We start from the raw sequence: 23,969 nt of genomic DNA, 5'->3' as shown, positions 1-23,969 counted from the left end.
GCAGAGGTAACTGTAAGATACCTAAACGCATCCCTTTTACTTTTTAATAGAATTTTCCATTTTAAACCTCAATGTTGTCTATATTCAAAATAAAAAACATTAAAAAAAAGAGTCTCTTAGCACAATATCCAAGATAACCAGGATATTAGTTTTTCTGAGGATTTTTTTTTTTTTTTTTGAGACGGAGTCTCGCTGTGCTCCCAGGCTGGAGTGCAGTGGCGTGATCTCGGCTCACTGCAAGCTCCGCCTCCCGGGTTCACGCCATTCTCCCGCCTCAGCCTCCCAAGTAGCTGAGCCTACAGGCGCCCGCCACCACGCCCGGCTAGTTTTTTGTATTTTTAGTAGAGACGGGGTTTCACCATGTTAGCCAGGATAGTCTCGATCTTCTGACCTCGTGATCCACCCGCCTCGGCCTCCCAAAGTGCTGGGATTACAGGCTTGAGCCACCGCGCCCGGCCCTGAGGATGTTTTTTTAAATGTCACACTTTAGGTATCCATGGTTCCAAGTCACTTTCTATTTTACTCTTACGCAGAAAGTCAGTAAGCAGAGACAACAAGGTGCCAAAGTAGGCTGGAATACAAACAGACTACAAGTAGACCAGGGCATAATAGTCCCAGGAATGCTGGTAGCTGTTTCTTGAGGAGTTACTGACTTAAGTAAACTTTTAACCCAAAGTGGTGCTATCTTCTACTCTTCACTCTTTAATGTTTCATGTCATCTTAGGCAATTATTTCCAGGCAATCAAAACAACACTTGTGTGACTGCAAAAAATCATTAAGTTATTCAACAAATAATTCCTTAGTACTAATAGGTGACTAGCACTCTGACAAACACTGTATATATTTTGGTCAATTATGCAGAGCCTTCTACAGAGTCAAGTAGAAGAAGTAGCAAGAAACAAAGCAAATAAATACAACAATACAACAATGGAAGACTGACTAAGATAAGGTCGCCAGAGAAGGCTTCTCTGAAAAGATGGCATTTAAGCCAAGACCTAAAGGACATATGAATCCTTTACGAGAACATAAGGGAGAGTGGAGTTCTAAACTTGGGAAGCATCGTGTACCACATGTGAAGGATGAAGATGAGAAAGAAATCAACTTGCTTGAGAAAATGTCAGGAGTCAGTCTAGAGAGTGGAGAGTGAGGATTCACTAATGTAAAATGAGCTCAGGGAACAGGGTAGAAGGTTGACCAACAGGACTTATAGCAACATTGATGTGCCCGGACTAAGACAAAGTGCAAAGAGAGATTGCATGTCAGGTAGTGCCATGCTGGGATTTATGTTTCAAGAAAGACTGTTTCTGTGGCTGTGTAGAGATTCAATTAAGGATGAGAGTCACTGTGTTCTGTGTACATGGAGATCAGTTTGAAGGTATTGTGGTTGTTAGGTTTAAAATAATAGTGGATCAACTACAATGTGGCAGTAACAATGAACACAAGTGGATCTCCTTACGATGCATTTAGAAGACAGATGATCAGACTTAGTGATGAATTGGACTAGAAGAAGAAAGACAGGGAGAAATAACGAATGGCTCTCAGGGTCCAGGCCTGATCAACAGGGTGGATGATGTCGCCAAAAAAAAAAAAAAAAAAGAGGCAGGGAGGATGGAAGGAGGACTAGATTTTTGGAGGGAAATAAAAATGCAGTCTTGGATATATTTATGTGAGATGTTCATGAAGCATTCATAAGTGGGTGTTATAAAAACAAGTGTGTAAGTCAGGAGGTCAGAGGAAAGGTTAGGACTAGAGATACAGACGTAGGAGTCATTGGCTTGGAATTGGTATTTTAAGCCATGAGGATGAATGAGATTATTTATGGAAACATAAGGCATGGGGTTCAGAGCAGAATACGGAGGAAATTCAATACTTAGAGGTATTACAGAAAGTGGAAGAAAAGACACAACAGAGGCTTAGGAGGAGCAGGTAGAGAAGCAGATAAAAGACCAGGGAAACATGAAATCATGTAAGCCAAGAACAATTTTGGGAAGAGAGTGGTCAATTTTGAGAAGAGAATGGTCCATTGTTGGATGTTGCTGAGAGTTCTAGTGAGATGAAAATGTGGACGCAGCAATATAAAGATCATTAGTGACCAACTGGGTCATGTGGGTGAATGCCAATTTAAAGTGAATTCCAAAGTGACTGCGAAGTGAAAATGTAAAGGTGCTGTGTGTACACAACTATTTTATGGAGTTTTATTGTGAAAGAGAGAAAAGAATGAATGGTAGCTGGAAAGGGATGTGGATCAATATGGAATATTGTTTTAGGACAGTAATACTGGATTATGGCTATATGCTGATGGGAATAATTGACTGGAGACAGTCTGACGGAAGCATTGAACTTCTTGAGAAAGTGAGAGGGATGGGATTCCCAACATGAATTGAGGGATGAGCATTTGATTACAAGGAATTATATTGAATTGCACAGAGGGAAGAAGACAGGTTTTGTAGTGGGAGGCTTTCAGATTTTGTGGTGGGAACCTCCCATTCTCTTTAATGAGGTAGGAGATGAGCAGAAAGTAGAAGTAGGAAGTGGTACCTCCAAGGGAGAGGTGATGGTATGAGCAAAGTTTTCGAGGAAGAGTAGATGTTCATCATGCAGGTGATCGCACGTGGGAGGTGAAATGGGTAGCGTGAGAGGGGCAGAGTGAAGGGCATTCCTGATGAAGAAAAGTCAGTTCACAAAGGCACGAAGATGCCAAATAGTCTGGTACATTAGGCCATCAAGTAGGGTCGATAAATAAGGCTGGAGTAAAGGGTACAAGAGCTAAGGTGGAGGGCCTTGGAGGAAATCCTTAGGAAGCCACTGGGAACTACAAGCCGTCATAAGAAAATTTCACTCAGAGCACAAAGCAAATAATGAAAGCATTGACCAATCAAGGAGATGACTGCAGGGGTCCTGGTGAGAGACAGTGATAATCTGAATTAAGGCAGTGGCTGCAGGAGTGGGAAAGCACAGCCTGGAAAGATAGCAAGCAGGCTTACTCAGCAGGACCTCGTTATCAAACATGATAGTTACATAGGGAGAGCAAACAGTGAGAGGAGGTGAAAGTTTACGGCATAGTCCTGGTGAGCAGCTACAGTTAAAGGACAGCAGAGAGAAGGAACAGCAAGAAGAAGCGAGAGGAATCAGGAAACAACCAAGTTGAGTCAGAGTAGAGGTTAGAAGTTATAAGTTCCAATGATAATGTCAAAGGCGCAAAAAAGCAGAGACAACAGGACCTGAAACAGCAAACAATCCATTGGAACCAATATTTACACAAAAAGGCAATGACTCACAAGAAGTTTTACAAAAAGTATGTATAGAGAGAGCCTAAAGAATTGTTAATAAGGAATTCTAAGAAGTAAATAAAAATCACCTGCACAAGATTCATCATTACAAATGAATGTGTTTAGCATAAAATAAAGTGGGTATCAATGGTACCTACATCATTTTGTTAGTAGATATAAAACAATGATGATAACTTTCACAGATTCACTCACTATCTTACTCCCCAAACTCTATTTTCTTCCTAAGGTCATAAGTTCCTCAAACGTAATTTCTCCTTACCGTGGAGGTTTTCAGGAACATAACCTTCAAGGTTGGGAAGGAAATACCATATCTGAGAATAGATTTTGCAATCAGTTAGCCACACACCTCCCTAGGCTTTTGTTTCCTCATCTTTAAAATGAAGTACTTGAATTGGATAACCTCTGGGGTGTCTTCCACTGTAAGACATGTACCAGTCTGTGAATGTAGCCATTATCTCCAAAATGTTCCTGTAACTCTTTGCTCTTGGCAATAAGACTAGAAGCGGTGGGTCTGCAAACCACAGCCTGCCTGCCTGCCTTATTGTTTACTTAAAATAAGTTTTCCCATCGTGTCTCAATTTTCATTTCTGTAAAGTTAGAGATGCATTTTCAAAGACAAATTCTAGAGCCATAGAAGCTTAACAAGCGAGGTGCCTTGCACAAAGTGAACACTCATTAAACATTTCTTGATTAAATGAATATGGAAATCCATACTCAAAGGTTATGTGCTCCAGCATACCAGAGACTACTAAAATCCCTTCTATAGCATCCCTGACCATCTCTCTTTTTTAATATCTCCAGACCTGGAGAACTCCTAATCTCTGAGGGGTGCCAGTGAATCCTTATGACTGGCACAAGGAATGACAATAATGCAGAACCAGAACCAGGTAGCAGATCTGTCTAACCCGGGCACTGCCAAATGGCTATGATGTAAGTGGCAGGAAGTGCCAGTCAATGGCACTGAAGTGAAATAGGGTTTAGGGGCTTCCAACGACACCAACTGAAAAAAGAGCAATCAGAGTGATGCTGCTGAGATGTAAAGCTTTATCAGGATATGTCCCGGGAATTCTGCAAGAGAAAAGAAATCTTTGCTTTTAAGACAAAGACAAGTGAACTCTGCTTGCACTGTAATTTGCTACCTCTGAAGACCTTAACTCTGTTTTACTCCTTAATCACATGGAAGACACTGTTCATTTTTAGACAGCCCTTTTAGATTTTTCCTAAGAATGACCTAAAATTTGCCTTCATAATAGCTTTACCCACTAGTCATAGGATACTTTCCATCATCAACATGCCAGATCTTCAAGTACCTGGAGATGTCAATCATATTATCTAGCTTTTTAAAAATTTTAAAAATATTTCATGTGACAAAAATGGTTTTGAGTATATGAACACCCAGGTACCCGCTACTCAACTTAAGGAATAAAATATTGTAGATTCGATTCAAACCTCGTAATCCTTGTGATGCTGCTTCTTTTTCTCCCTAAGGTAATAAATCCTCTAAAATTTGTCTTTGTCATTCTCACGCATATTTTATATTTTTTACTGCACATGGATATATCCATAAAAGATATATAGCATGTTTTTGTGTTGAAACTTTATATACATGATATTATACTGCCATGTATATATTTCTGCAATCTGGCTTTTTCTTATTAAAGTTCTGCATTAGAGATTTATCCATGTGGCTATGTGTAACTCAAATGTGTTTTTTTTTTTAAATCTGGCATATCCCCCAGTATGAATATACCACATTTTTTTTTCATTATTTTCTTGGACACTTAGCCTGATGAACTGCCATTCTTAAAAGAGAAACTCTTCAATTGCCTACACATTCCTGGACCCCCCAAGTGTGTTTTTTCACTTGGTGATTGAGAGAGAGAGATCTTATGATAGATAATAGAGAGATCTTGTCTGCAGCCTACAGGAAAATGTAATGACCATTTGGTGAGTGGTCTAGTAAGTCTAGTAGTCTAGTAAGAGAAGACCTTTTGATGTTTTTCTTATAATTCTCAGGTGGGAAAACTCAGGGCACATGGTGAAATTTAATTACGACTACTTTTAATCTTATTTGTGACATAATGGGATGTTTCTCCCTAACCTGGACACATAAATAAGGGTAAGAAAGCAGGGTACCTCAATTAAGGAGAGGAGATTTAAGTAAGTGTTTTACAAAAGCCATTTATTCTACCTTAGGGTAGCCATGGAAAGATCAAGTGTTAGGATGATTGAGAGTGGTGGTCCCAAAGTTTCGTCGCATCTTTAGTCTCCTATGACATTTCCCATAGGTGCCCTATAACAACTATCTGACTTTGTGCTTTCCTGTAAAATGAACTCTGTAAACACACATTTTTGCACACACACACAAACACCCCTGTTTTTGTATGTATGCTTACATACACAAGTGACTGGAAAAAATATATCAAAAAAGTGAGGGTAAGTATCTGTTGGTATTGAGATTATGGGTGATTCCTTAAGTGGTTTAGTTCTCTGTGTTCAATGCTTAATGTCCTCTGTGCAGCTGTGGCATGGGGCACTGGAGACACCAAGAGGAACCACACAAATGTAGCCTTGCTTTGCCTTGGAATTTTCTAAATGCTAGACTATAAACATGAATTCATTTTGAAATAAGACCAACAAAAGTGAGCATTTAAAAAGGCTCTATCACATGTGCTATATGAATTAAGCTATGAATGGAAAGAGATAATTTGTTTTAATTGCAGCTATTTTATGGACAAGATAAAATTTCATCATTTAAGATACTACTAATATGTTAAGTAAGTTCTTTTGTTGGGTTGGTTGCAGCCATTTAAAAAGAGAGTATTGGAGATGTGGAGGGCAAAAACAATCTTTATCCACAACTTCTGCTTGTCTAGGGATGGGGACAAGGTTGGGAAGAGGTTGAATAGAGCAGAGCTGAGTGGGGTCTGTGCAGCTGGACTTTGGTCCCCCAAGCCCTGTCGTGCTTGTCCTCCCCATAAGTGGCCAACCTCACATCTTTAAGACAGTTTTACTCTTTCAGAAATTCTCTTTGCCCTGACTCTCATGCTCTCAAGTTCCCATCACCACTGCCTTGAATAATGAAACAGAAATAATACAAATATTATTTATTGTTTTCACTGAAAGTAATTTATGTGGCCTCTCAGCCCTTTGCCTATGAATTTGTGTTTTCAAGGTTTTTATTTCTATGAACAGGACTTTTCTTTGAATTTTGAGATCATCCATGGCAATTTCATAGGTATTCAGCCAGGTGATCCTCTGCCAGGTGGGCTTGCCCACCTCCCATCCATTTCCTCAGGTGAACAGCCTCTTGTTTGGCCTCATTCTCTTCTTCTCTTTTTCTGTTCAAACAGTAGACTCTCCGAAGGCATGAACAGGTTTAGATTTGCCTACCATTTACCCACAGTGCTTTTCAGAATCCTGGCACAGAGTAAGCACTCAAGCATTATTTATTAAATCAACGAGTGGTTGTCCACATAGACTTTTTTTTATAAGCATAAGACCAATGAACGTGGCCATTTTTTTTTTTTTTTTTTTTTTTTTGAGGCAGAGTCTTGCTCTGTGACCCAGACTGGAGTGCAGTGGTGCGATCTCAGCTCACTGTAAGCTCCGCCTTTGGGGTTCACACCATTCTCCTGCCTCAGCCTCCCAAGTAGCTGGGACTACAGGTGCCCGCCACCACGCCTGGCTAATGTTTTGTATTTTTATTAGAGATGGGGTTTCACCGTGTTAGCCAGGATGGTCTCGATCTCCTGACCTCGTGATCCGCCCTCTCGACCTCCCAAAGTGCTGGGATTACAGGCGTGAGCCAAAACACGAGCATTTTAAAAGACTCACTTTGGAAAGTGGAAAGTCAGGAGAGGTTGCAGAGGATATTCAAGCACAAGACACCAAGTTAAGCTGAAATTCTGACCTAAGGGTGTTGGATTTGTTTGTCTTCATGCTAACAAATGCAAACACCCTTGTCTCATCCCTGACTTATAGCTACAGGCTTAATGCTGGATGAACACTTCATCTTCCCAATAAGGTAACACCCCTGTCCAGGAACAGCCCTTCACTAGCATGGCCCAGTACTGCCGACTTTGGTTCCTCCAGCTGCTGAAATGGGCCTGTGACCTTCAGTGGGACTTGTTTATTGAGAAACTGTGCATAAACCTGCTTTGTCATTCTAAAGTCCAGAAAGCAAGCAACTCAGAGCTGGATCCAATGCCAGTGGGTGTCCAGAGGTGCCTTTTCTCTCTATTCCTCAACTTTAGGTCTCTCCCAGCACTCTATAAAGGAAGCTAGACCTTGGAAGCTTTCTCTTACTTTCTCCTGCAGAGGTCTCAAAATCAAAGTTTTCTAAACTGAATTCATGATCTTGTTCTCCTTCTGCAATGGCTACTCCTCTCATACCCTTCATCTTTTCTCAAATGACCTCATTGAGCAACTTTGAGATCATCTTGAATTCTTTCATATTCCTCATTCCTGGTACTAGTTTACTAGGACTGCCATAACAAAGTACCATAGACTGGGTGGCCTAAATAACAGAAATTTCTTGTTTCACAGTTCTGAAGGCTAGACGTCCAATTACAAGGTGTCTGCAGAGCTGGTTTCTTCTGAGGCCTCTCTCTTTGGCTCGCAGATGGCTGCTTTCTCCCTGTGTCTTCACATGGCCTCCCATATGGGTTTCTGTGTCCAGATTTTCTGTTACCATAAGGATTCAGGTCATATTGAATTATAGTCACCTTACTGACCTCACTTTCAATGAATTACTGCATTAAAGACTCTTCTCCAAATACAGACGTTCTGAGGTTCTGGAGATGAGGACTTCAACATACAAATTCAGCTCATAACATTATCTTATCATTCAGTGTGACCTAGTGAAGACTGGAATTCCAGCTCCATCATTTGCTTTATGTGTGATTAGAGAGCAATTACTTATCCTAAGTCAGTCCGAACCAAATTTTAGCTCATTTAATCAGAAAATAAATCTAGTTATTATGGCTAACAGACACTTCAAAAGGGCCAGAGAAGCAGTGTGGACATTACCCAGCCAATGGCCACATTACCAATCAAGACACATAACTGAGCACTTGAGCATCTCTTTCACCTGCAGTGGCCCAACCAGTTTGCGTACATTGCCAACCCATAGTCACGCAGCACTGGGCATTGCTGCTGGAGCCACTGAAATTCTTGCCACTGGAAATCGGGCGCAGTGTAGGACTTCCACTGGCGTTTTCACCAGAGTGGTTTCCCGCAAAAGACCTCTTTCTTTGTATCTTTAGATTCTGGGAAAAACTCAAATGCACACTTCAGCTGGGGGAGACTCTTCCAATGTCAGTGTAATAGTTATCAGGGAATATGGGAAAAGTGAGTATTTGGTATTTTCAATTTTTATATTGGAAGCTGGTCTCTTCTTTCCAGCAAGACTCACTCATAAGGCAGGGCATTCTTCAGCATAGAGAAGGGCTTTAGATTCTGGGCTGCCAAAAATTAGGAAAATATATACTACCTCCTCTAATTTTAAGTCGTTTTATATGTAAAATGTGCCCAATAATAGTACCTATTTTGCAGGGCAATTGTTAGCAATAAATGGGACTGTATATGTGAAATCAGTGTGTTGAATAGCCTGAACATTGTAGTGCACAAATGTAATATGCTTTTATTTCGTCTGCAACTATTTGTTGTGCTATGTTTGGTCTCACTTTGCCATGTCTTAGCATCTTGGGTGAATCCTATAGTTTTCTAGTCACGTTCTGTTATTTAAACAAAACAAAAAGAGTCAAGTCTAATTTGTTACAGTATAGCCCAGTTTAAAATTTGAATCTCACATTTGTTTTGATGTGACTGGGAATAACAGAAAGTATCACTTCGTTTAGGTAGAAACTCAGAGATAGAAATTTCAGCAGACGCATGGATCCTATTTCTTTCAGCATCCTGCTGAAAAGGGGGCATGTTTGAGCCAGTGCATTGCTAGATTCACTGTGTGGCTCTGCTCCAAGAGGAGAAAAACATTCTTTTGTTTTCCTTTTTTATAGGACAAGTGTGCAAGTGGCTTTGCATGGTTGAATAAACATTTGGAGTTCAGGCCCCAAGCATTTTTAGCTTAGGTGCCGGGTGTTAGGGGAATGCTGGGGAATGCCAGCTGCCCACATCTAGGGATATTAGGCGGCCCTTGTTCTATGAGGTGTTGAGTTGGAAGGCAGCTTTTCCTTGGGGAATGAAGAAGGGAAGTCCCGGTATCAGTTAGCTCATTATCAGGGAACCCTGAAACAGCTTTAAGGGTAGTTGAAATTACAAGACATTCTTGCTTGTCCTCACAAAAGCACTTCCCCTCCTCAAAGTGCAGGCCTGACTCCTGGCTCAGGGATCCACTCTGGAAAATGGGGAAAGGCTGTTCTCACACTTCTGTGGTGCTGCTTTATGCAAGCCTTCGATCCTTGGATATGTTGAAGCTTGGGGGCTGGAGATAAAGAAAGGAGTTTAAAGATTTTCTCTTAACGGATTAAGCTATAAGACCTTCATTGGCTGGTGCTGCCTGTTGCATAGCTGGTGTTTAATGCTGCCTCCTTGTGGAGGCATAAGAGATCTTCTAACATGATTCTTCTCAACTTCAGCCTCAGTACCCATCTCTTGATGTGCCCACCTCAGCCTCCTACCTGGGCCTGCTACCAGGCCCAATACCCCCCAAATAGTCCCAGCCTGGCTATGGGTTCTCAGGAAATGTATTTCTCCTTTTATGCCAGACACAGGGAGTGCAGGCTTCCTGCACCACTGCCACCTCTCTTTCCTGGTGCATTTCTCATGGTTTTCTTTTCTTGTTCAAATATATGCTTAGGGGAGATGAGAAATTCAATGAGGAGCAAAGTGCCACTTTTCCCTGAAGGGTGCCTCACAAAGATTGGAAGAGAAAAGCTCTGAGACCGTTTCTCTAACCGTGAACACTCTCTTGCCTGAGGTGATTAGCGGCTCAAATTTCAATTCATTTCTATGTCCCCATCCATTATATCCATTATCCATTCATTATTGAATCATAAGTGTTTATACTATTCCTATTGTGTAAATTCCTAAAATTATTTGGCCCATTCCTCCTTCCTTCTTCCACCATGTTTCCCCTCCTGCATTTCAATTTCCTCGTCTCCATATGAACTGTGAGTCAAACTTCTTTCCTTTGTAAGTTACCCAGTCTCCAGCCTGCCTTTGTTTCTTTCTCTCCCTCCCTCCCTCCCTCCCTCCCTTCCTTCCTTCCTTCCTTCCTTCCTTCCTTCCTTCCTTCCTTCCTTCCTTCCCTTCCTTTTTATTCCTTCCTTTTCTTCTTCTTCTCTTTCTTTCTTTCTTTCTTTTCTTTCTTTTCTTTCTTTTTCTTTCTTTCTTCCTTCCTTCCTTCCTTCCTGTTCCTTCCTTCCTCTTTCCTTTCTTTCTCTTTCTTTCTCCTTTCCTCTTTCTTTCTTCCATTCCTTCTCCAAGTTGTTCAGATTTCCATAGAGTGCTCCACATGTACCATGTTAATTCTTCCCATCCATCTTTCTTTCTTTCTTTCTTTCTTTCTTTCTTCTTTCTTTCTTTCTTTCTTTCTTTCTTTCTCTCTTTCTTTCTTTCTTTCTTTCTCCTCTCTTCTCTCTCCTCTCTCCTTTCTTTCTTCTTTCTTATTATGCTTTGAGTTTCACGGGATACATGTACCAGAATGTTGAGTTTGTTACATAGGTATACATGTGCCATAGTGGTTTGCTGCACCTATCAACCTGTTATGTAGGTTTTAAGCCCCGCATGCATGCATTTATTTATAGCAGTGTGAAAAGAGGCTAATACAATTTTCTTTTTATTTTTTATTTTTGTTAGCTAGGCTGCCTGCAGTCTGTCTAATCATGCAAGACTCAGGTTCAGGACCTTTATCAGGCTTTACACACAGACACTGGTCCTGTCCTGCTCCATTTCTCTCCTTTTTAGGATAACCTCTCATTTGTCAGCAGCTGGAGCTTCCCCAGGCTGGGTCCTTTTCAAGTGAGAAAGATGGATGGTTTCCATGGGAGCTTCAGCACCCACAATCAAGCCACACTGTGGTATCAGACCACACTCAGGCTAAAGCCATAGAGATGGGAGGTACTCTCTGTGCCATCTCTTTAAAAAATTTTGTCTCTTCAAATTTATTGTTTTTGGTTACTTTCCAGAGTCTCCAGATAGTCGTTGTTTTTTTTTGTTTGTTTGTTTGTTTGTTTTTGTATTTTTGTCCAGAGCTTATAGTTATCTATGAGAAGATTTGGCTTCTGGGAGCCTACTCAGCATTATCACAAGTAGAACTGTCTTGGGCGTCTTATATTCTTTTCTCCACCTACCACAATATTACATAGTGGGAACTCAACCACTAAGATGAATAAAGAAACTAAAGTAATGGCATTGGTTTTCTTCCCTCCCTTTCCCATCTCAAATCATTGTTATCACATTTTTGCTCCCAGGTGTACAGTCCACCTGTTATGGCTCTTAATTTGTATTATCTGAAACTTTCCAATACCCAGGGCACCTGGCAGAGCCTTGTAAAGAGTATAAAAATGAAGAATTTTCTCCTCCCTAAGAGTGATCCTCAGTGGCTCTTTGTGCATCTAAAAGAAGGTATAGGGCAGACCTGGCAGAGTGGAACATATAAGCAGAGCCAGCCCCTGCAGTCAAGGCAGAGAAAAGAAGGACTTCTGGGCTAGGGGCATTCGAGCATCTCATGGCTTAGAAATGCATGTTAGTATTAAGTGAGATTAGGTAATGTAAGGAGTGGAAAGCATGGAACACTGAGGCAGGCTAAGTCTATCTCTGGTTATTTTTATACAACTCTAACTGAATTCTCCTCTAAAGCAATGCATTTCACTTTCTCAATTTTTTTCTCTTCTGTATTCAAATAATACCAGAAAACATCCCTCAAACTCCAAACAGCTTTTCCCCAATAACCTACCTTTGAAAATCCTTATCCTTTCAGAACACTTTTTTTTCCTCCTGTGGAATTATTCATTTATTTATTTATTTGTTTATTCATTTCCAATCCATTTCTTCAGAGCACATTGTAGCAAGTGCCTGGTTAATTAGAAAATCTCATTCAGACTAAATTGTTTTTGTCAGAGAATGGTTAGCCTATGTTTATGCTAAATACTCTTCTTCACTTACCAGAATAATTGGCCTGCAGGATTAGAAATGTGAGAATTTAGGCATTACAAATCTGTGTCTGCTACATACTCAGCATAACCAAACCTGAAAAATATTTCATTGTTGTCATATTGTTGTTGTCTGTTTTCTATTCCAGATAATAATGATAATTTATATTGCTTAAAGGAAAATTTAAAATTATTGTCATATATTTCCTTTTGTGTAAGGAAAAATATGAAAATAATCCATACCTTAGAATGAATTGATCCCTGCTCTCATTTTACTATCATTTTCATATGTACCATAAGAACTTTTTATATTAAAGTGCTTTTAATATTACAATATTATTTTACTTGATTTTTTTTTTTCATTTAATGCCACACCATGGATATGTCTTTGAGCTCTATGTAGTCTTTAAAACGTGATTTTAAAAGTCAGGTTAGTTTTCTGTTTTATTCATTTACCAGGAGGAGTGAAAACATATTTCAGATTGCTTCTCCAAATGGTCTTGGTTGAATCATAGTGATATGAAGAAATGACATTCATAAATTTGGTCAATTTAAGTTTCACTTGGTTTAGGGAGAATCTCTAACTTATTTCCAAATTGGGTAATTATAGATGTTGGAAAAAACCACATAATAATTATTCAGGGATAATATTTACTGAAAATTATCATAAAGATTTAAATGTCAAAGGAAGTCACATTGTGTTAACCGTAAAGTACAAGTTCAGAGTCTGAGGTTCCAAATGCCTAAATTCTTCATAGATTAGTCTTGCTGAACTAAAGAATTTGACTAGGGGGCATGGGCTTACAGGAGGCTTCTATTTGAGCTAGTTAGTTTTGAAAATAAAGAGATTTCTATTATTTGAAAACAATATACTGGAATTTTGTTGCAATTGACAACATTCACATTTAAGCCTCATGCATCTCATGTGGGCATAATGCTTGAATAATTTTCAAATAAATGTAGTAGTAATGTGGCCAGGTGTGGTGGCTCACAGCCTGTAATCCCAGTAGTTTGGGAGGCCGAGGTGGGCAGATCACCTGAGGTCAGCAGTTCGAGACCAGCCTGGCCAACATGGCAAAACCCCATCTCTACTAAAAGTACAAGGTGTGGTGGCACACACCTGTAGTCCCAGCTACTTGGGAAGCTGAGGCAGGAGAATCACTTGAACTCCAGAGGTGGAGGTTGCAGTGAGCCAAGATTATGCCACCGCATTCCAGCCTGGGTGACAGAGTGAGACTCCGTCTCCAAAAAAAGTAGTAGTCATGTAATAATACAAGTCATTACTTGGTTTTAAAAAGTATATAAGAAACTCCAAGGTAAAAGCAGTTGTCTCCTACAAATAGCTTCATCACCTACTTTCATAGTTCAAATTTCACCTCAGATGATGACAATCATGATGATAATAGCTAATATTTCATCAGCACTTACTCTACGCCAGGAAATGTTCTAAGTACTTTAGGTATATCAACTATTAAGTCCTCTAAACTGCCCTTTGAGCTAGGCACTTTAATTAGCACCACTTCACAGCTGAGAAGACTGACCCAGAGGTTAAGAAAATTTTCAAGGTCACCCAGCTCAAGTGGAGGAGCCAGGATTTGAATCCAGGCAGTCTGACTCCAGAGAGCACCCTTAACCTGAGCTAATCATTATACGATTCCTAGCATGCTAATCAGTACTATGGCTAGCCTAATCGTGAAGAATGTATTAATGAATTTATTTCAAATAAATATATACAATACCTGCCATTTATAAAGCATGACATAGCCTTCTAAATACCTTTTCACACGTTGCTTTATTCAGTTCACACAAACACCTCCCATGTTTAACAGAAGAGGAATGTGGACCTTAGATGAGTCAAGTAACTTGTCACTTACTGCACTGCTACTAAGGACAGACTCATGAAAAAAGCAAGCTGAGTCATGCTATTGACTCCACCAGGAGCCAAAGACAGAGATTTTCTCAATATTAAAATCTCATTGCAAATCTGGGGAACATCCATTGAAACCAATATTAACAAAAATTAAGACACCTCTGGAATCCTGTGCTCTCTGGAATACTGTGCTATAGGTAACATTGGTCCTTCCTGCAGCTTTTGCTGCCTTAGAACAAGTGCTACAAATGGCAGTATCTTTTGTATATGAAGAATTGCATCCGTAAGACTGAGATAGAGTCAATCTCGTTGATAGACTATCAGGGAGGTCAGACAAGGCAGTATGGGTTGTTTCTCTCTGAGTTCATGATCTGGGTCATTTTGATGACAGATTTTGGAAATTACCAGAGGTGAGCATGGACTGTGAAACGCATGGGCACTCACTATGAAGGCACTGGCTCTAGGTGGCAGCCATTTCTCTGTAAAAGCGATACTTTGCTTCAGAAAAACACATGGCCCTTTAACATACTTCCCTTGGGTAAGCAAAAGCATCTGGCAAATCTTCTCCGATGACCTCAGAAACTGCAGATGGTAAGGAAAAAAATAAAGTCTTGTTCAGTCTGGCAGTCCACTTTTATAGATAATACATCCTGATATCCAGTTATGAACAAAACAGGAAAAAGAATCAAGTTTTCCAGTAAGTGAAAAAATCTTCACATACACACTATTGAGATTGTGTTACTATCAATGTCCTTATAAATGTTGTAAATGACATCCATGGGCTTACAGGATCATCTACATATATAAATGAGAATTCCAACAAAATCACCTATTTTTTCCTACGTGCCCTCTGGCTTTTGATTTTTTTTCTGCTGAACCAAAAAAAGATTGGCATATGCATTGATGAGTCACTGTATATAAATGTATTCCAAGTTTATTGAAAAAAGAGGAGGAGGCTTGACATAAAGTGCCTGTTATCTTAGAAATAAAGCATGTGTTATATTGGGAAATTTGTTCATTTTTTATTATTGCAATTACTTACAAGTTTTGCCTCATTGGTTGCCTCAGAAGGTAATTCACAGCCAAGAAGAATGAGCCAAATTTGAAGAATTAAAAAATGGAGAGAGAGAAACTCCTTGCCCTTGGATCTTCACGAGTGAGCAACTTTTCCAGTTGAGTCTGCTGAAGCTTCCATATACAATATTGCTGTTTCCAATAAGCACTACATTTTCTTCCTGCTCTTTGTGCATGAGGTGGGCAGGATTTCATACATCATGTTCAGCTGAATTGGAGATTCTGCAAGGACAGACGTCTTTAGAAAGTTAATGAAAGAGAAACTTGCCAGTGGATCGTTTTCTACAGGGAAAGGTGGTAGAATTATTGAAGGTTTGACTCCAATGTTTGAGGCTAGCTACGCTGAGCAGCTTCGCACACAGTTACCACCACTGATTTCCTTTTCATTGCATGGCACTGACAGGTTATGATAGCAAAGCCATTTATCTTAAGTTAATAAATCAGAAGGAGGTTTTAAAAAAACGGCTGTGATGCTTCATGCAGCAGCTTTGGGAAGTCAAAGGACACAGGGGTTTTTGCTTGATCCTGATTTGAGCTTAAGAGGAAAATTATTTATCTTCAAGTTGTTAATTAAGAAAGAAAAAGAATATCCTTTGTTTGACTATTCTATCACACCCAGGGACATTTCATAATAACGAGCTGCCTGAGCTGCTATCTCTGCAGCAATTCACTCTACTAGCCCAACACTGTCTAACACTTTTCACCTCTCCTTGTATTTTTCACTACAGTGATATCTCATCAGAATAGAAAGTACTTTGTGTTAATTGTCTGCCACTGAGACTAGTCAGAAAACTGACTAGAAGCCAAAGAAGGAAAATTACAAAGAAAAAGATTGAGCCATAGCCTTTTTCATTTAAACAAATATGTAATGTTTGTTATCATTATTATTACTCTCAAAAGTAAGATTATTGCATTTTCCAGTTTATTGCACTCACATGAAGAGAAACATTCGATAGAGGGAGCACATTCTTAGTCCACCAGTTTTGATGCTTCCTAGAAGAATTCTGTGCATGCAAATCACACCTTCTACTTTCTCTACTTTAGCTCATTCCACAATTATTTTTAACTAAGCACACACTGTGAATGTACATACACTTCCAGGAAAAGAAGAAGGGCTGTAAAATCACTGCTATGATAAAATTGAAGGTATTGTAGCAAGTTCCTGCAGCTGAGCCTGCAATCTTGTGATACCAACGTTTCCTGGCATGGCTTGGGAGAACGACTGTCTACGGACTGGATAGAAGAAGAGAAATGAAATATAATGCTTAAGTCATTGAGAGATATTCCTGAAACTGGCTTCCTTTAGTAAGATAGCAGATTACAGCTGGGCTGTCTACCACTTCTATTTTAGCAATTAACTACATTACAATGGGAATAATACTGTATTTAAAGGGACACAGAGAGTTGTGCGCTGCTTCAAAGTCCCAAAAAATATAGACAGGTCTAGGAGATTTTGTGTATTAGGGTGCCAGAAAATAGGGCAGGGCAGCTAAACTAAATGTAATATGTTTTGCAGCTTCTCTAGGTTTCTGTCATGTTTTCCTCTTAATGGGAAACGTGTATTTGTGACAGAGTTTGGTGCTTGCTCTGTCAGACACTTGGCTTCAAAACTTTCTAACAGCAAGGAGTAGGTGATCCGAATGGAGAAGGGCTCTATCTTGACTGGAATTGATGCAAAGTTGGAAGTGCCTAAAAAAACTGAATAATATTTGATATTACCACCATGTGATAACAATGTCAGGAAAAGTGATCACTTAAGCAACAGTTGAACAAGATGTGTTGATGTAAAATACTTTGTCTTTTTTTTCCTCTTCCTTCTCTCCTTTTCTCTTCTTTTTTACTTCCTCCTCCTCCTCTTCTCATTTTCTCCTTTAAATTCTCTCTATTAAATTCCAAGCTCTGTGATTCAAATACTAGAAAAGATCTCTGGGAAACATATTTTTAAGTAGTTATTACTAAGATGAGATAAATGATTGCATTGATAAACAATCTTTAGAACTCATTTGCAATGGGAAATAATCTTTCTTTTGAAGGCTTTCGATAGCAAAAAAACAAAACTAATGATTACAGAGCTACTACTATGTGCTAAGTGTTCTCACCAGTGATTTCATATAGCTCACGTGATAGGTATTATGTCTGATTTTTGTCAGTGAAGAATGAGGCCTCAAGAGGTTAGACAACTAGCTCAAATTCATAGACATAAGCCTTAATTTGAACTTAGATCTGTTTAATTCCTAAATTCCTATTTGTTCTAAAAGACGCATTACTCCATTATTGTTTATAAATACATTTCTCATTAACATTTAAGCAATCTCAGTGCTGTTAGTCAAGGATTATGAATTCCTTTTTACAGGTGGGGGATTATAGAACAAAAATTCATACTAAAACCACCTAGGGCAGTTCCCTAAAAGCAGAGCAACATGTAAAACCTCTAGTCTTCTATAGTGAAGCCAGTCCCTTGTCAATAATTACCTTCCCTCCCTCATGCCAGGACTATACCAATGTGTCCGTCAAGAACCAAGTGGCTGTTCCTCTTAGAAAAAATTGTTGACCTTTATAAAATGGAATCTGGTGCCCCTAATTGGTGCTCTTTTGAGACCTTGTGTGTAGTACTATTACCCTACGGTGTAATTGTTACTTTTCTTTTCTGAGCTCTCTGCCATTAATCTGTGATCTTGCACTTTTGGGACAGAGGCTGTGTCCTGTTTATCTCCTGATTATAAGCCAGAGGCCACATACCCTGGGAGTTCGTCCCAGATATGTAATAATAGCTGACATTTACTGATCTCTTATAATATCTCAAACACTATTCTATTTACTTTTCATGACACAACTTTTAATCCTCATGATAATCATCAGGTCTTTTATTAAGCCCACTTTGCAAGTCAGCACTGAAGTATAGAAAGTAAATTGCACAAGTTCACATAATGAATAAAGGTGGGGTTGAGATTTGAACCCGTGCAATCTGATACAAGAGCTCATATTTTTAACCACTGAATTAGACTATGATATCTTTCACAGGCATTCAAAGAAGTTTGTTGAATGGGTTTTTTTTCTTTTTAAGTCAACACAGTAAACCCTTCACAAAATTGGGCCCTTAAAAAGTCAACTGAGGACATTGGGAATATGATATCTAAGGAACTTATCTTTATGTCTAAATCTCATAGTGAATGGGTATCAGAGAATAGACTAGAAACCTTGCCTCCTAATGACCTCATAGCAAATTACGGAGAACATACCAAAAAGAGCTTCAGATGGCACATCATTCATTCTTTTTTTCCTAAGCCTTAGCAAACTTTTTGTTTTACACTTGTAGTTGGCTGTAGATATTTTTGAAGGACAGAGCTGGCAGCTTTAATCAGACTTTACACTGATCCCCACAGAGACTTACTTACTAGTTCACCCACTCAGAATTCATTGATTACTTTTATGTCTGGGGATTCTGAAATCTGACTCTCCATGTCTCTCCCAGATGTCAGAATACTAGTTCCTTGCAGACTCTTTTGTCTTTGCTGTATGATTCACTCTGCTCACCACAGCCAACAACAATGGGGTTAAAGGGAGAAGAGAAAATAAAGCTGGCATGTATGCTTGAAGCTACCAACGTTAACTCTCTCTGTGTAGATAGCATGGCAATATACTAGCTAGCAGAAGATGCAAAAATAAGTAAGACCACGCTTTCTTCGCCCTCAGGAAACTTATAATTTAATGGGAGAAAAGACAGTTGATCAACATACTAAGAAATATTAAAAGACTGTATTACATACTTCCTCCAAAAGGATATAATCAAAAATGTTTGAGGGGAGCAGAGTGTGTGTAGCTTCGAGAAAATGAAAGAGATGGCAGTTAGGATAGGAATTAGAGCAATCAGTTTTCTTTTTCAAGGTTGCTGACTAGAAACATTACATGCTGCCTCATCTACTTAGAAGAACCAAAATAGTGTGTAGACAATTATCCTTTGAGGATATTATCCAAGAGAGAACAGAGGAAGTCAACAGAAAAATTACAGGAAACACCAGAAACTAGGAAGTAGAAGGAAAAGAGGTAGCCTGCTTGATTGGGCCTGTCTGGGAGGTAGAAGAGACTCCACAATATGGGGAGAGGGTGAGTGGGAGATTTTCTCTGTGGTCCACTTTCCCACAGGGGAATTGTAAAATACAGGCCAGGAGAGCACCTTGACTCTCCCAATTTCTGAATCTAACTTAGGAAGCCGCCAGGAGAGTGTGAGAAGGGACTACATTAAGGAGGCAGCTCACTCTAGGTCCATGCCTTTCCTGAGACTTAAGCAACTACCAAAAGGTGACATTTTTGATGTTAGCCTTTAAAAGGTTGTGCATTGTTTTGGGACTCTGCAGTGCTGGTACTGGGTGTTAGAGAAACTCAGCCTGTGGAACTGGAACATGAACAGCAGGGTGCTCACAGTTAAGACTGAGAAGCAAGCATGTCACGGTCTGCAGATGCCAGTGCTGGCAATCAGGCACCACCCCTGGGACTTGAGCAGGGTGAAAGTTGCCATGGAGGCTTGGTCCCAACCTGGACGGTGACTCCAGTGTACCAGGGTTGAGTTGCAGACTACATAGATCTCCTGGATCTGACTGGTCAGCCAGTTCTGCTGTAATAGCTGGGCCTGTGAAGCAAGTCCTGACTGGACTAAGGCATGAGAGGGATGCATGTTTCCTACTCGCTGTAGTAGAAAATGCTGTGGCCAATGCTGTGGTCTCTAAGGTCAACCCCACCCTCCCTGTGGCAGGACTTTAGCATGGCAGGTGCTACCCCTCACCTGAACCCTCTGCCAGGGGCCTGAGGATCATCCCACTCCCACCTGTCATGGCTGGCACATGTACTCACCATTGGGGGGCACTCACCATCTGGAATTGAAGGATTCATTGAAGGAAATAAAAAATAAATTGGAAAGGCTCAACAACAGACTAGACCAAACAGAAGAATAATTTCAGAACTTGAAAGCAGACCTTTGGAAATAATCCAGTCAGATAAGAATAAAGAAAAAAAAAGAATTTCAAAAATAAGCAAAACTTTAGAGACACTTGAGACAATATAAGGTGACCAGAGTTTCAAATTATCAGTATCCCTGAGAGCAATGATAAATCAAAAGGTTTAGAAAACGTATTTAATTAAATAATAGATGAAAATTTTCTAAGTCTAGCAAAAACTTTAGACATCTAGATATAAGAGACTTATCAATCCCCAAATAGTATGCAAAAAGTCCTCTGTCACGGCACATTACAATCAGATTGTCCAAAGTAAAAACAAAAAGTCAAATTATAAAACAGTCACATAAGAATCTTTAGTAACCTATAAAGGAAATCCCATCAGACTAACCGGAAACTTTTTAGCAGAAACCTCACAGGCAGAAGAGAATGGGATAATATACTCAAAGTGCTCAAAGAAAAAAGCTACCAGCCAATACCATGTCTAGCAAGATTAACTTTCATAAATAAAAGAAATAGTCCTTCCCAGACAAGCAAATGTTGAAGGAATTCCTCAACACTATACCAGTCATACAAGATATGGTCAAGAAAATTCTAAATGTGGAAGCAAAAGAATGACATTTACTATCATGAAAGCACAAAAAACTATAAAACTTTCTGGTAAAACAATCGCACCAAGGAGAAAAAAGAAGAAATCAAATGGCACCACTATAGAATCCCACCAAACCACAAAGACAAACAGTAAGAGAAAAACAAAAGAAGCAAAGAATGTATAAAACAACTAGGGAACAATTAACAATATGACAGGAACAAAATCTAAATACAATTCTAAATATGTATGCACCTAATACTGGAGCACCAAGATCCATAAAACAAATATTACTAGACCTAAATAAACAGAATGCAATACAATAATAGGGGGTGACTTTAACACCTCACTTTCATCATTAAACTGATCATCTAGACAGAAAATTAACAAAGAAGCATTGGACTTAAACTGGACTTTAGACCAAATGGACCTAATAGACATTTCATAACATTCTACTCAATAAGTGGTGAATGTATATTCTTTTCATCAGCACATAAAACATTCTCCAATAGAAGCCATGTGTTAGGCCACAAAACAAAGCTCAACAAATTTTAAAAATCAAAATTATATCAAATATTTTCTTAAACCACAGTGAAATAAAACTAGAAATCAATACCAGGAGGAACTTGGGAAACTATAAATACACACAGAAATAAAACATGTTTCTGAATGTCCATTGGGCCAATGAAGAAATTAATATGGAAATCAAAAATTTTTTGAAACAAATTAAAATGAAAACACAATATACTAAAATCTGTGAGATATAACAAAAGCAGTGCTAAGAGGAAAGTTTGTAACATTAAATGCTTAGATTAAAAAAGTAAAACAATTACAAATTAATAATCTAATGGTATACCTTAAGGAACTAGAAAAGCAATAACAAACCAAACCCCAAATTAGCAGAAGAAAAGTAATAACAAAGATCAGTGCAGAACTAAATGAAATAGAGAATAAGAAAACAATGCAAGGGATCAACAAAACAAAAAGTGGCTTTTCAAAAAGCCAAATAAAATTGATAAACTGCTAACTGGACTAACCAAGAAAATAGAGAACACCTAAATAAACAAAAATCAGAATTGAAAAAGAACACATTATACCCATAACACAGAAATACAAAAAATCATCAGAGACTATTGCGAACAAATAGAAAACCTAGAGGAAATAAGTAAATTTCTGGAAATATACAATCTAACAAGACTGAATACAGAAAAAAATAGAAAACATGAGCAGACCAATAACAAGTAACAAGAATTAGTAATAAAAATATCTCCCAACAAAGAAAAGCCCAGGACTAGATAGATTCACAGCCAAATTCTACCAAACACACACACAAAAACTGTATCAATCGTCCTGAAACTACTCCAAAACTTTAAGGAGGAAAGAGTTTCCCCTAACTCATTCTATGAGGCCAGTGTCACCCTGATTACCAAAACCAGACAAGGACATAACAAAAAAAGAAAACCACAGACCAATATCACTGATTAACACTGATGCAAAAATCCTCAACAAAATAATAGCAAACTGAATCCAACAGCTTATGGGATAGATAATACGATGTGATTAAGTGGATTTTATACCAGGGATGCAAAGATAGTTCAAATATGCAAATCAGTAACTGTAATATATCACATAAACAGAATAAAGGGAAAAACCTAAATGATCATCTCAGTAGATACAGAAAAACTTTTAATAAAATTTAACATTCTTTCATGATAAAAACCCTCAACAAATTGGGCATAGAAGGAACATAACCTCAAAACAATAAGGGCCATATTTGACAAACCTATACCAACATTACAGTGAATGGGGAAGATTGAAAGTATTTATTTCCTTTAAGAATTGGAACAAGAAAAAGATGCCCTCTTTTATTCCTCCTAGTCAACATAGTACTGGAGGTCCTAGCTAGAGCAATCAGGCAAGAGAAAGAAATAAAAGGCATCTGAATTAGAAAAGAGGAAGCCAAAGTATCTCTGTTTACTGATGACATAATCTTATAGCTATAAAAACCTAAAGACTTCACCAAAAAACTCTTAGCTTTCATAAATGAATTCAGTAAAGTTGCAGGATACAAAATCAATGTAAAAAATCTGTAATGTTTCTATATACCAATAATGATCTAGCTGAGAAAGAAATCAAGAAGGCAATCTCATTTACAAGAGGAACAAAGAAAATAAAATATCTAGGAATAAATTTAACCAGAGGGTGACATATCTCTATGAGGAAAACTACAAAACACTGCTGAAGAAAATTGAAAATGACACCAATGAATGGGAAAATATCTCATGTTCATAGATCAAAAGAATAAATATCATTAAAATGACCATACTGACCAAACTAATCTAGAGTCAGTGCAATCCCTAACACAATGCCAATGTCATTTTTCACAGAATTAGGACAAAACCTAAAATTCATGTGGAACCAAGAAAGAGCTCATATAGCCATAGCAATCCTGAGCAAAAAGAAAAAAAAAGTGAAAAGCATCACATTATCTGATTTTATATTATAAGGCTATAGTAACCAAAACAGCATGGTACTGGTGTAAAATAGACACATAGATTAATGGAACACAATAAAGAACTCAGAAATAAAGCCACTTATTTACAGCTAACTGATTTTTGACAAAGCCAACAAGAACATACACTGGGAAAGAACACTCTGTTCAATAAATTGTACTGGGAAAATTGGATAGTCATATGCAGAAAAATGAAACTGGAACTCTCTCACCATATACAGAGACCAACTCAAGATGGATTAAAGACTTAAACACAAGACCCCAAACTATAAAAATAAGAGAAGGAAACGTAGTGAAAATTCTTCTGGACATTGGTCTAGGCAAAAAATTTATTATTAAGACCTCAAAAGCACAGGCAACAAAAAAAGAGGTAGACAAATGGGACTTAAACAAAAAAGCTGCTACACAGCAAAATATCACTCATACATAGGTGTTCACATGAAGGTAGAGGTGGAATTATAGATAATAGGGACACAGAAAGATAGGGCATGGAGATCAGGATAATGAGAAATTGATTAATGGTACAATGTATGTTATTTGGATGATGGATACCCTAAAATTCTCTGATT

The 23,969-nt window shown here is 38.6% G+C and overlaps 1 long non-coding RNA gene across 1 annotated transcript in view; it reads right to left on the bottom strand.

The window, feature by feature from the left end:
* Positions 1-7,014: 7,014 nt before the first annotated feature.
* Positions 7,015-23,969, bottom strand: part of LOC103887009 — a 41,823-nt gene continuing 24,868 nt past the window's right edge. The window contains exons 2-5 of the long non-coding RNA XR_650926.4: positions 15,319-15,572; positions 14,721-14,858; positions 12,211-12,329; positions 7,015-9,735 (exon numbers count right to left, since the gene is read on the bottom strand). This is a non-coding gene — a long non-coding RNA (uncharacterized LOC103887009). The remainder of the gene's footprint in view (positions 9,736-12,210; positions 12,330-14,720; positions 14,859-15,318; positions 15,573-23,969) is intronic.

The sequence above is a fragment of the Papio anubis genome, chromosome 1, assembly GCF_008728515.1.
Source record: "Papio anubis isolate 15944 chromosome 1, Panubis1.0, whole genome shotgun sequence".
In the NCBI taxonomy this organism is placed as follows: domain Eukaryota; kingdom Metazoa; phylum Chordata; class Mammalia; order Primates; family Cercopithecidae; genus Papio; species Papio anubis.
This window is presented reverse-complemented; position numbering and strand designations above follow the sequence as displayed.